Consider the following 14816-nt stretch of genomic DNA (forward strand, 5'->3'; position numbering starts at 1 on the left):
TTCCCTTTCTCCTCCCTCTCCCCATTTCTCTTTCTTCAACTCTACTAATCTTCCTTTCACTCATTTATTTTTGAATTGTGCTTTATAAATATACATAAAGGTAAAGTTCATTGTGGTATAGTGATATATGCCCACAGAGTGATTTTGTTAAATGCATTCAGCATTTCTTCCCCTTTCCTGTCACTCCTCCCTCCCATTTGATCTCCTTCAACTCTAGGATCTTCCCTATATCTTCGATATCTGATCTGCTCCTCCTTCCCCATTTTGCTTTAACTTGTGCATGTGAGAGAAAACATTCAACCTTTGACTTTCTGCATTTGGCTTATTACACTTAGCATGATGTTCTCTAGTTCTTTCCATTTACCAGCAACTGCCATTATTTCATTCTTTATGGAGTATGAGTAACATTCCATTGTGTATATATACACTACATTTTCATAATCTATTTATCTATTGATGGGTATCTGGGTTGATTCCATAATTTAGCTACTGTGAATTGTGCTGCTGTGAACATTGATTGACTATGTCACTATAGTATGTCAATGGTGGATCCATTCCTAGTGTTTTGAGAAATCTCCATACTGCTTTCCAGAGTGGTTATACTGGTTTGCAACATTTCCAACAATGTACAAGTGCTCCTTTCTCTCCACAACCTCCCCAGCATTTATTATTGTTTGTATTCTTGATCATTATCATTCTGACTGGAGTGAGATGAAATATTAGTGTAGTTTTGATTTGCATTTCCTTGATTGCTACAGATGCTGAACACTTTTCATATATTTCTTGGCCATTTATGTTTCTTCTTTTGAGAGTTTGTTTAGTACTTTGTCCATTTTTAATTGGGTGTGTTAAGTTTTTTGGTTCTTTTTATATTCTGGATATTAATCCCCTATGTGAGGAGCTAGCAAAGATTTTTTTCTCCTATTCTGTGGGCTTTCATCATGTTCTTAATCATTTCCTTTGATGTATAGAAGCCATTAATCTTGACCAACACCAGGAATGTACAAACACAGGGTTTCATTGAACAGTGAGGGTGGGAACTACTGCAGTAGTTCCAGATATGTGGGCTACTGCTTCAAAGGGTAAAGGGAAAATGAAAACCAGAACCAGCCCTAGAGGGAACAAGCCAACTGAGCACCCAAGTTGCTCTCAACTGAAAGTCAGGCAAGCGACTCCCTCTTAAAAACTACACAATTGGAATTGAGAGAAACACCAGCACACCATAGATACACCAAAGCTGCTGTGCTTGTGTCTTCTGGTGCTACCACCCATTGGTCCTCTTCTGCCATCCTCTGTGATCCATACTCTGCATAGAGGCCAGCAACCAGGAACCAGTCTTGAGAAAGCAGAGGGTGAGGCACACATAGATATACCAGGCAGGAAAACATGCCATGGGCAGTTGTGGCTTGTCTAGTCCCTTTCTTTACACTTGAAAAACCAGTTCAGGAGGACCTTTGAGGAAGAAGCCCAAAGTGGCAATTAATGTTTTTCATCCTCCCATGGTTAAACCCGAAGTGTTTTTTCCCCTTGCAGTTTCTCCCTGTACTCCCGTGTTACCCATGAATGTGTTGGATTGTCAGTTCAGTACTCATGTGGCATCTTTCCATCTTCCCTGGAATGAAAATAGCCAGCATTTCACAATGATTTTTATGGTGGCTTATAAAATGAGTCTACCAGTGCTTTTGCTCTTTACCAGATAAGAGGAGGAAACTCAGGTGAAATCAAGATGTGTTTCTGTGTTAGTGAAAACTGAACTAGGCTTCTGTGACAGGTTCCTGCTTCAGCTTTACCCTAAACAAGCTGGGTGTGGTGTGCAAACAAGTTGCTTCATCAGTAACATGCAGGGGTGGGATTACAACTTGTCTAGCTCCTCCCAACTCAATGAAAGGGAAGAATCCTTTCTCATACATTTTATTGGAGTGTTTCCAGTTTTCCATGTAACTGCCTGTGGATATTCTGATGAATAGACTGGCAGAAAGTGCTTCAACTGATTTTACAGTTTCATTTAATCCAAATGCTTACAGTACTCTGGGAGGTGCTCCTGGTTTGAGTAAGAAGTGATCATTATTTTGAGTAGTTGGGACTAGGATGAAATAATGGGCTGCTTGTTTTCCAAAGCAGGGACATTGAACTTTAGTTAATGAATAATTGTAATCCATACATTGGCTTTTGAAAATCTCAATAGCCAATTGGACATTTCAAGCTGAGATCTGAAGAAATTTGGCAGTTTATTCTGCTTCAAAGATTCTATGTTTGTATTATAGCATTTGAAGCTTCACCTCCTGCTCAATGCTTCTGGTTTAGGATGACTCACAGCATACGTCCTACTGTTTCAAGACAGGGCTGATACACTTTGCAAGTGTATGGTGTTTTCCAGGGAACTGGAAAGCACTCTGATTTTTATAGTACATTCATATATGTGTGATGGGAAGTTTATAACGTTGGATTTTCTCTCTTAGGCATTTAGCATTTAACTAAAGGATGCTCTGGGTGGTCCTTCTGCTTGTACATCTGGCAGGTTAGATATGCTGTAAGAAAATGTCACTGTTAATTATTTCCTGTATTTTCAAATTAGATATGAGATCCTTTGAGATAATCCCTTGTTTTCAGAAATGTGGAAGTTGCCAGAGCTCTAAAAATGATCATTACTCTCTTTACTATGAGGCTTTATCTGTGTTGATGCTCAGATCACAGATAATTTTCTAAGGAATATGATTTGAAAGGATTCATTCCAGGAATAAGTTACATCAACATTCTGGTTGAAAAGAGATGTTTTCTTTTTCTTGTATTATGTCCTCAATTTTTCTAAATAAAAATGTTTAAGAAAAAAAACCTTCATGAGATAAAAGAACAAAACAGGACCTTGCTTCAAAATATACTGCAAAGCTACAGTAACCAAAACAGTAAGATTTTGGCACAAAACCAGACCCTCAGTCCAGTGGTACAGAGAGTCGGAAATAAATTCATGCCTTTATGGTGGTCAATTGCATTTAAAATAAATTCATTTTCAACAAAGGTGCCAAGAACACACATTGGGGAAAGGATGGTTTCTTCAGTGAATGGTTTTGGGAAATCTGGATATCTACATGAAGACTGAAATGAATCCATTATTTGACACCATGCACAAAAAATTAACTCAAAATGAACCAAAAGCAAACTTAAAACCAAAACTGTAAAAACTTCTAGAAGAAAATGTAGGGGAAAAGCTCCATGACATTGCTCTGGACAATGATGTTTTTTGGATATGACCCCAAAAGCATAGGCAACAAAAGCAAAAAATAGACAAATAGGATTATATTAAACTGTAAAGCTTCTGTACAGCAAAGGAAATGATCATCAGAGTGAAGAGACAATTAAAAAATGGGAAAAATATTTGTAAGCCATATATCTGATAAGGAATTACTATCTAAAATATATAAGAACTTCAAATCAAAAAATAAATAAAAAATGTACAAAGACCCAGAATAGATATTTCTTAAAAGAAAATATACAAATGACCAACAGATGAATGAAAAAATGTTCAACATCACTAATCATAGGACAAGTACAAGTTAATGCTATAATGATATCACTTTACACCTGTTAGAATGATTACTGTCAAAAAGATGAGAATAACAAATGTTCTAGAGGATGTGGAGAAAAGGGAGCTCAAATGATGTTTCTGGTAGCATAAATTAGTATAGCCATTAAGAAAAATGGTAAAGAGATTCCTCAAAAAAAAAAAAATAGAGCTATTGTATGTTCTAACAATTCTATTACTAGGCACATATCCAAAGAAAATGAAATCAGTATGTCAAAGAGATACACATTGCTGCACTATTCACATTAGCCAAGATATGGAATCAACCTAAGTGTCCATCACTACATGTATGGATAAAGAAAATGTGGTATACACACGATAGAATACTATTTAGCCTTAAGAAAAAAAGAAATCTTGCTATTTTTAACAACATAGACAAACCTGGAGGATACATTATGTCAAGTGACATTTGCCTGACATAGAGAGACAAATACAGCATAGTCTTGTTTATATGTGGAATCTGGAAATGTTGAACTAGTAGAAGTAGAGAGTAAAATGGTGGTTACTAGGCTTGGAAGGGAGGTGGTAGTGGGAATATGTTGGTCAAAAGATAAAAAAAAATTAGTTAGGAGCAGTAAGTTTAGGAGAGCTATTGTACATCATGATGACTCTAGTCAATAAAAATTTATTTTTGTTCTCAAAATTTTATGTTATATAATTGATATATAAATTTGTATATAAATGAATGAATGAAATAACTTGTTGGTATGGAAATAACCCATGCATTTGGTGTGAGATGTGTAGGCATCATAGTATTATGTGTAAACATCATAGTATTAGTCATTCTGGCTTCTTCTAAGAATCATTTCTTCAAAAGGTTTACAAATTGATATATTTTATCAATAGTTTTTCCTATTTATAATATTAATTTACATATTTATTTTTTTAAGATATGTTAGTACCAAGTCAACTTTCTTAGTTTTCTAACCCTTCCTCTACTAGTCATGTTCTCTCCAAGATATTAACTGGTGGTCTGTCCATGAGAGTCATTTAAAAAAATTATGCTTGGGTTCAAAATACTTTGCTTGCAAATTTTATATGCTGAATGTATTTAAACTATTATGTGCTGGTCCCTGAGTTTTCTCAGATCTCAGTTTAAGAGCATTATCCCTATTTTATGACCTTATTTTCTAGAGATTGAAGTGGTTAGGTAACATTCCCTGTGTCATTGAGAAGTAATGGTGCTGTTCTCAAGTGGTAGAGTTATATAAGAGCAGGATGCTATGGTCTGAATGTGTCCTTCAAAATTCAGATGGTGAAACTTGGCTGCCATGATACACCTTCAGGAATGTTATGAGTGCCCTTGCAGAAGAAGCATGGGGAGCTGCCTTCCTCCCTTTATGCTCTTGTGCCATGTGAGGACACAGCAAGAAAACCCTCACCAGATACTTAATGCTTGCACTTTGATTTTGTATTTCCCATCCTCCAAAACTGGAAGAAATCACTGTTATGGTTTGGATGTGAGGTGTCCCCCAAAACTCATGTATGAGACAATGCAAGCAAGTTCAGAGGAGAAATGATTGTGTCATGAGAGCCTTAACACAATCAGTGGTGGGGATTAACTGAGTAGTAACTGAAGGCAGGTAGGGTGTGGCTGGATGAGGTGGGTATTGGGAGTGTGGCTTTGGGATATATATTTTGTATCTGGTGAGTGGAGTCTCTCTCTCTGCTTTCTGATCATCATGTGAGCTATTCCCTTATGCCATGCTCTTTGCCATGATAGTCAACCTCACCTCAAACCCCAAGGAATGGAACCTGCTGTCTATGGACTGAGATCTCTGAAACTGTGAGCCCTCAAACTTTCCTCCTCTACGATTGTTCTGGTCAGATCTTTTAGTCACAGCAGCGAAAAAACTGAGTGAAACAATCACTTCCTATTATTTATGAACTGCTCTATCTCAAGTATGTTATTACGGCAGTTAAAATGTAAGACAGTGGGTGAAAAGAAGTTAATGTGAGGGCAATTGGAAGAAATGGACATATTCAATCTGAGCTTTCTCGAGTTGTGAACACCCTATCTTCAATTAACTGAATATTTAGTTCTTCTTGTATAGTTCTAATGGAAGAAAAATTTGTGTATTTTTGCTCAAATATGATAGAGGAAATATGTTTCTAGGAAGCAGAATTTTTCCCTTATTCCCTCCCACCCATGACAGGATTTATTAATTATAATTGTCCTAAAATGGATGGGTGGGTCCAACTCAAATGCTTTATCCCTAGAATTTTTCAAATAGACACAGGACCAACTGTCAATGATGTTATTGAAAAGATTAAAATTAGAGGTTTGGAAAATAGACCTTAGAGTCTATGAAAGTAAGATGTGGGTTGTGTTCTAAAGGAATAATATTCAAGAAAAATGTTTTCTGTATTTATGCCCCATAAAACCTTACTGTGCTATTACTTCCTAAATAACATACATTTTTCCTCAATGTGTACTCAATCTTTGTGAAGCAAAAGAATGAGCAGCTGCCTGAGCTGAGATAACTAGTGGATATTTATTGGGAGAATACAATTAAATGGTAGTGTACAAAGCTTTCACCCAGTCAGAATAATCAAATCTCTTTCTTATTTACTATCCCTTTTTGTCTTCTAAATTATCTGAACATTCAGACTAAAGAAGAATTTTCAATTGTGCATTATTCAGGGAACTATATCTCTTATAGATTGCACTTTTAGTAAGAAGTTGGAAACAAAAATATAAACCTTCTTTTATTCCGTTATGGGTTTTTGGTGCTTATTCATTGTAACATGGGATTTGAAGTTTTTTCAAATATTTTAATGTCCAAAGGCATTTCATGAGAATGAACCTTTATATGGCAGCTTCTTAAAATCAGGAAAAGGCCAATGATAAAGTTCAACAGAAGGCAGTTGGTATTCTTTTTGGAAACTCATATGACTTCATTACACTGCACCTAGAGAGTGGCACCAGCTTCTTAGCATATTTGAGGGATTAAAGAATAGAGTTGATACCAAAGACAGTCAAGAACTCACAGTTTACAGTTGCACATATCTGCCTAATGAATAGCAAAACAGCAAACTTTGTAAGGAAGTGACCATCCAAACTGTTTAACTCTGTTATTATTTTTAGAGTAGGTGTTAATAGTTTGAAATTCTGAAGCACTTTCTACTTCAAATTTTATCCATTCAATTTCTAATTGAATTTGTAAGAAATCTTTATAACCAGGAAGGCAGTTCTCAGGGTAGTCAGGAACTGTTTTAAGGGTACTTGATGGAAAGAAGTCACCAAATTTAACCTAAAATTGGAATTTGAGTGTTAAATTGACTTCCAACTGTATATGCTGGAGGAAAGAATGCTCAGGGAGGTGCTAGGCAGAAAAATAAAAACAAAATGGATAACTAGAGGCTTGCCTTTGCTTTTCTGACTGAAAATCTCGAGTTTGCTGGTTAAGAGTAGGAGAGGGGTGGATGTTTATTTGGAGGGAACATTAATATTGCTACCAGTGGTCACGAATGATGCAATCTGCTACTCTATACTCTCTGCCTTTCTAAAATCTGTGTCTTGGAATTGCATGTTTTGATTCCTGTTACTAAGCAGTGAAATAGTTTCTGAGGACTTGAAGACTGTCTGCTTCTGGTAACCAATGAATGAATATAGGCATCAAAAAACAAGACACACAGACATGCACTTGGTAGAGTACGTAGTCTGGGTGAATATGATACAAAACAAAAATGTTACCTCCTGTTATATAAAAGGAGATGAAATACGTATGTACCAGAATTTCTTAGTGTCCGAATGTAATTTTTACCAAAGAGGTCACATCCTAGTGATTCTATTAAATTGGTAACAAAGTGATAGGTTTGATTAGGGCTTTATTTCAAAATAGAACATCCAAAAACTGAAATGTTTTGTAAAAGACAGTAATTGTAAGTTTATGTACTTCTTAGGAAAAAAAATAGGATGTTAAGCCTTTTCATTAAATTATTTTATTTTTGCTATTTTCTGTATTCTCAAATTTTATTTTCCAATAGGATGATAATCTTTTATATGTTAGTAAAAATATCTGATGTTTTCATCACACTAAGGTGGTAATGTATTTCAATTAAACATACATGCAAGACTGTTAGCTTTAATTCAGAAGACAACTAATATATTTTGCAAAATAAGTCTAGGTGCAAACAAACTCTTGATTACCAATATTAAAAACTCAGTCACATAAAGCTACATTTAATATCACGCCAGTGATTTTTAGCATTTTAATTAAAATTTTAGGTATCTCTATAAATCTTACATGTGGGTGTTCATGTTTATCCCTAGGATTTGTATTAGCATTATAAGTGAGAATTCATATTGTGTCTGCCATCTTGTAACAAAGGACAAGGAAGACAGCATTGTGGTCTTTGGAGATGATAAGTCTATTATATTTATTATATCCCACAAGTAGTACTTATTAACCATTATTATGCTCCATTTGTGTATTCTATTCCCAAAAAGATATTGCTTAGTTGAAATGTGTGCTCTTACTATTCTAGGCCCATCTTATTGTCTAAAGCATTGTTTAAGAAGGTGTATCCCTCATTTAGGCATAGGTGTTTTTCCTATTTTGAGCATCAAGATTTTGATAATATTTACTACTCCTATTCCTCTTATAGTGATCTTATTAAACATTTGGGCTGCTAGAATATTAGTAAAACTGGGACTGGGCAAATAATATAGAATATCCTGTATGATGGTTTCTGTAGGGCATAAATTTTAGAGAACTTTTGGTATGGAATTTATTTATATTCATATTCATCTGAATATATAGTTCTTGGAATATTGTTGAGTTTTATCTATGCATTTCTCAAAATAAAACAACAAAACCTCAAACAGAAAAAAACCAAAGCAAATCTTCATACCAACATGCATAAGAAAGCTAAATCCAGGCTTTCTTTTATTAATCAACAGGTTATCAATCAAATAGACAATCTTCCCTTATGTGTTTTTGATGACAAAATAGAAATGGAGAGGTAAGCTATAAATCTGATGAATATATGGGCAGTTCCTAATATGTGCACACATATCAGCAGAATTGATGGATCCCAGGAGTGAGTTTTTATTATCTATTGAAAAGCTATGTGCCAGGTACCAAACAAATGATGCACATGAATTAATTCATTTAATCATCAAAACTTTGAGAAAGTAATGGTACTGTTTCCTTATAGATAGTACAGATGATAAGATAAACATTTGGAAAGGGTATCATATAGGTCAAATCAGAGGAAAAGAATCACTAATACAGAATTATGAACTTAACCAATTAAAGGAAATGGATAAACAGTACCTCTAAGGCTGCTGCTTCTGCATCTGATGTTGAGTTTGCTGTCAGCAGAGAAGGCAATCTGACAGGAAATATGGACATAAAATAGGGATTAGCAGAGACAGACTTGGGTCCCTGGTGATGCCTGGAGACCAATCAATATTAATCAACCTCTAAACTCAGTGGTATAGGAGGAACAGGCCCCTTTCACTGCACAGTTGCTTATGCAACTGGCTCAGATCTGAGGTGTTGAGACAGGAGCTTGATGACTTGGAGCTCTAGCTGAAGCCCTGTACCAAATGTGATCCAGCAGGTCCATGGCAATGTGTGTGAACTACGGCAGCATCTGTCCCATCCCAAAGTTCAGAGCATAAAATGACAGCTGCTGCAATTCTGCCTTCCAAATCTTGTGCAGATTTATCTTTGACAAACCCTAATTTGAGTCATAGAAAAAGAATTCTTGGAAACATATTTCTAGCGTAGGTAAATTGGCCACTGCAATTTAACAACTTAAAAGTTAAATAACATAGCCAGGGTCACACACTTAATAAATGTGAGGGCCAGGATTCATAACCAGTTCTGCTCAATACCAGAGTTGGGACATATTTAAACATAGTCCAAGGGGTTTAATTGACTTATTTCATAGGTCAAGAAGATATATTCGATAAGTAATTCATTCAGCAAGTATTTGAGAACTTCTTAGTGTTGAAGACTGGATTACAGTAAGAATAATAGACAGTCCCTCCCTTTTGAGTTTGTGAGCAAAATTTGGAAGAACCAGAAGGTAGAAGAGGTAGAAAAGGAAAACGTCAATAGGGAAACTTCTCAGAAAAAGATAAAGACACAGGGTAGTGAGAGAGGATACAAATATGAAGGACCAACTTTTTCCAGGTTGTGTTGGATAGATGGTGGTAAACAACATGCCACAGGGAACTTCAGTCTAGGTGGGTGACATATTTTAGAAGGCAGTTTATCCATTGGGCCTATTGAAGATTCATCCCTGAGATATTGGTCTGTGTTCTTCTGTGGTGGTCTCAATTCATGTTATGAGTTCTTTTAATATTTCATTCTAAAGATGAAGCCTGTCTTGGTCCATTAGGGCTGCTATAGCAAAACAGTATGAACTGCTTATAAACAATGAAATTTATTTCTAATGGTTCTGTAGACTGGAAAATCCAAGATCAAGGGTCAGAAGGACTCAGTATCTGGTGAGAGCTCATTTCCAGATTCATAGAGGCACCTTCTTGCTGTGTCCCCATGGTGAAATATACTAATTATAACACATTTGAGGTTCCTTTTATTTATTTATATTTTTGCAGTGCTGGGGATTAAACCCAGAACCTTGCACATGCCGGGAAAACTCTATACTCTCAGTCCTTGAGGTTTGTTTTCTAAGGGTGTTAATCCTATTGATGAAAGATTTTCCCCCATGACATAACCACCTATCATAAACCTCTTTTAATACCATCACCTTGTGGTTTAGAATCTCAACATATGAATTTGAGGGGACATTAACTTTCAGATTATATTAGCGGCCTCAAGTCTGAGATGCACACACTGTGGTAAATCTTAGGCAGATCAGCACTTCATTCATCCTAGCATTTTCTGTGCAAATAACCACAGTATCTGGAGTAAATTCTTTCTGAAGCATAACAACTGTGTGGGAGTCTCAGCAGTCACATTACCATTCTGCAGAGACACCAAATGAATGTATAATAAATGTGGCACTTATGTAGTTCACATATTTGCATTAGAAGTGAGACTATTTTAAAAGATTATGACCAAAATGTAGTTTGACCTCTTTTAAGCATTTTCTATCTTTGTATATATACACTAAAAATAAAATATTTTCCAATTTTGATTTCTGGAATGTGTGGCAAATGTCCAGTGCAGCACAAATGCAGTTTTTTTTTCTTTATTATTGTTATTTATTATTGAAACATGCTTCATTAAGCCGTCCCTGTCTCATTACTAAAACAACTTAATACAATTTCACATAACTAATGGTTTTCACCAGCATTCATCACTTAATTGTTTTCTACCTAAGAAATGGAATTGGTGTTCTTAATGCTTTATATGCTAGGATAGGAAACCTTATTACCAAAAAGGTATATGGTAAGTTTTAGGAAGAAACTAATTTATAATCGATCACTAAAATGGTCTATGTAGAAAGTTACATGACAATCATAGTAATGTACTCATTTTTTTTTATTCAGGAGGTTAAATATCTACTATTTTCTCTGCTACTGGTCAATCAGAAAGAAATGGCACCTCGATTTTGACTTTTAGTTATTAAAATGGGCATTCCTACCTAGGAAAGTGCAAATGAACAGTGGGAAAGATCCTGTATAGGGAAGGATCCAGGAGTAGTGGAGTGCAGCTAAGCTGTGTTATCTAGAGGACTCAGTTGTTTCATCAATGAAATGAAAGGAATGCTGATATTTCTTTAATTTTGCTTCAAGTTCTAATATGATGCTTACATTACCTCCTATCACAAAGCATCTCTTTCATGTGTTTAAAAAAAAAGGAGTGAAGACATACATAGCATTAGCTCACTTTACAGCATTAGAGGAAGTCTACTGTACTGGGAAGGAACCCAACTGGGAAAGGGAAGGCCAGCTCTGTGAACAACTAGCTTTGTGACCTTGGGCAAGGTATTTACTCAGTAGTCTGTAAAATTATTTTCAGTTCTAGAATTCTTTGGTCTCAAAAATGAAATACAATCAGATAGAATGCAGGCATATAACTCTACCTGATGTCATTGAAAGTAAACTTTTAGAGGTAGGAAGATGTTGGGAAACTTGGTTTCCATGAGTTTATTTTTCTTCTTTAGTATTACAAGGTAGATGTTAAAAGAAACATTTTTATGACTTTTTAAATTACCTTTGAGAGGACTTTGTTGAAGTTTGAAGTGGTGGTGGATCATTACTCCTATCCTATAACTCTGAGTCTAGAACTAGTTGAGAAATTGGTAGAGTCATACAGATCAGGATCAAATGGTTAGCTATTAAGGCTGGATTTAAATGTGTAACTTAGTAGTTTCCATAGCAGTGGAAATTTTTTAAAATTATTTTCCTCTAAGCATAGGTTTTGGGATGATTTGTCAAAATAATGTAAAGGAATCAGACTCAGAAGTAGTCATCTCTGCTGAACCATAGCAGTTGAGATAGGGAGAAGGCATTCCAAGAAGGAATTGTGGCCCTTCATCTGTGTGCATTTATCATATTAAGTTAGAATCTGGAGGACTTGGCCAGTGGCAATGAGAAATGAGAGAAGTGGGTAGCCAGTCTTTTAAAAAAAAAATCTGAAGCTGAAGATCTGAAAGGAGTGTGGGTCTGAATACAAAGCTCTCCCAAGAGTTTTGTTATAGGAGCCCCCAGATATTTTCACCAGGACCAATCTGCTCTCTGTTATCCTAATGGGAGCTCTTTGTTTTCTGTAGATATCAAAGAATGAGTATAAAAGGACCAGGCCATACTTGCAAAGTTTCTCATTTCAATCTGCCCAATCATCTGTGTCTCCTCCTTTTTGGGAAAACATGGGATACCTGTGGAAGCTGAAGTGTTATACTAAAAGCTCTTTCTTGGAAACAGACTAGGATGTTGGTAGTAAAGAAAGACTTTATCTTTCTACTTGGTAGGGGGACAAAAATTTATTCAAAATAAAGTCTTTATTAAACTAAAGTAGACTATACCAAAGATAAAACTGTTTTCTATGAACAATTTCATGTTTATTAGTCAGAAATATTTTCTTGATCTTGATCTAGAACATACATTCAAATCTTATCTACATATTCTGGTCTTCTTCCAAAGAGTCACTGAAAAATGAGTTATTGTTAGGGTTACTTATGGAAGTCAAAGGGTTGCTTAGAGGCCCTGATTATATACTGAGATATGTTTCTCTGGGAAAACTCACTCAATATACTACTAATCATCTCCATCCTGTTTGCTCCTTACATTAATATCTAGTAGTATATCAGGTCATGCTAGATTAGTTTACATGTGTGAAGCAGAAATCCTGGGATTTGGGGGGAGTGGTTGAAATATTGATGATTTGAAATAGAGGTAACTTCAACATGGTGTAGCTTAGAAAAAGAATAGCTCTCGCCTTCTGAGTGCTCCTTTACCTATCCTTGTGAATGAACTTCATGGACAGTTTCCCTGGCTTCCACCTATTTTTCATATATAGACTCAGGAAAATGAGTCTAGATTGTGTCAGAGCTGGGCAAGAATACAGAGATTTTTTGTGAATAGAAGACCAGAAAGCCAACCATAGAAAGGTAGCTGGAAATCTAAAGGATAGAAATTAGAAGACTAGGTAAAACTTAAATGAAAATAGGATTTGTAATAGTATAGCAGAGAGGACTGCCAATTCAAGTATAAAATCTATGACTGCTGCTTTTTGAGAATGCTGAAAATATACAAGTGGCCTTGTAGCGCACCAATTAAATGAAAAGAAAAACCATCAAGCCAGGCGCTATTCCAGTTGCTGCAGAGGTGGAGGTGGAAGGGTGGGGATGAGGGAGCAAGGGAGAAGACAAAGCCCTTCTTTTATTGCTGTCTGGAGTTGGTTTGCTTGGCTTAGAATCTTGGCTCATTATATTATCTTGGGCATACTGTTTAAACTTGCTGTGCCTCAGTTTCATCATCTCTAAAGTGAGGTTAAAAATACCACCTACTATTCTAAGAATGTACATGTTGGTTGTGGTATGGTAAAGTCATTGCAGCCACAGGAGGAAATAAGAACAAGGCTTGCAAAGACTATTCACAGGACCCAGTGAGGGAGTCACATATGCCACACAGGGGAAGGCACCAGCGTCATGGAGAAGGCAGAAGATAGGAACAAAAGGAAAGTCTAGGTCAGAGTCTTCCTTGAGGTTCTCTGGAAAAGTGAGAGCAAAGCAGAGCAAACAGTTTAGGATTAGCCAGTTTGAATAATTCTAGTGGGCTTTGGGTTATAGGATCACTAACTGCCTAGTAATTGTGATGATTTAGGGCAGGGGAAATATTGGTTTGGCATGTAAGAGTTAGATAAGAAGGTTGGAGCTACAGATGCAGAAATGCTTGGTTTCTCTTTGAAAACTCTGCTCTTGGTCAAGCCCTTTCCTATCTCTCAGAATTTACTGGCCCTAGGAAGCCTAGAAAGGGTGGTCGGTCTCTCCTGGGTTTGTGAGGCTCCTGAATGCTAGAGCATTAAGAACACAGAAAATATACTTTGTGTAAATTGGCCTATGATGAACAGATGTGAAACAGAGAATCTGAGAAAATACAGAATGCATATGATATTGTGAGGTTTAATAATCTAGTACATACATAGTCCAATGACCCAAAATGGTCACATGTCCCCTGTCTGAGTTCAAGGGAGACAGAGGCATAATTGGAGCACAGAGAATACTTGAGGAACACAGCTGTGTCTGCCATGTAGTCATGACTCAGAGCAAGTTAGTTCTTGTAAAGTCTATAGGCAGTTTGGAAAGTCATTGGAGTTTTAAAATAATAGCCCCTGGTGACTGACAATAATATCAGGATTGTAGAATAATTAGACTGAAATAATTTATATATCTATGTTATTTTGGAGCAGCTAATTAATTTTACAAAATGTATAAGTATACAAAGCATCAATAGGACTAAAAGTTATTTACAGCAATGTAAACATTTAACTGATTCAATTGGCATTTTCCTCATATCCAGAATGAAAAGCAGATGTAAAAGAAAATACACTATAAAGAAATGTTTTATTTTACATGAAAGTGGAGATCAGCAGTTCCTTTGGTTGATGCCTGTTGGAGCCACACTGCACCAAGGGTGGTGTGAGCCTCCAGGAGGCTGTGGTTGCCACTGTGAGGGACACGTTTTACCATTGCTGATGCCGTCTGTGAACCTGAGTTAAATGGGCATGACAGACTTGCATCTACAAGTACTAGGTTTGGATCTGTCTTTGAAAATTCCTAGACATGTGACTTTCAGCCAATGCCATAT

At 36.1% G+C, this 14816-nt stretch overlaps 1 long non-coding RNA gene across 1 annotated transcript in view; it reads right to left on the reverse strand.

Annotated features, from left to right (window-relative positions):
• Window positions 1–837: 837 nt before the first annotated feature.
• The window catches only part of LOC124994539 (uncharacterized), a 40185-nt gene continuing 26206 nt past the window's right edge, over window positions 838–14816 (reverse strand). Inside the window, exon 4 of the long non-coding RNA XR_007110516.1 lies at window positions 838–1452. This is a non-coding gene — a long non-coding RNA (uncharacterized LOC124994539). The remainder of the gene's footprint in view (window positions 1453–14816) is intronic.

This window comes from Sciurus carolinensis, chromosome 10 (assembly GCF_902686445.1).
Source record: "Sciurus carolinensis chromosome 10, mSciCar1.2, whole genome shotgun sequence".
Classification (NCBI taxonomy): Eukaryota; Metazoa; Chordata; class Mammalia; order Rodentia; family Sciuridae; genus Sciurus; species Sciurus carolinensis.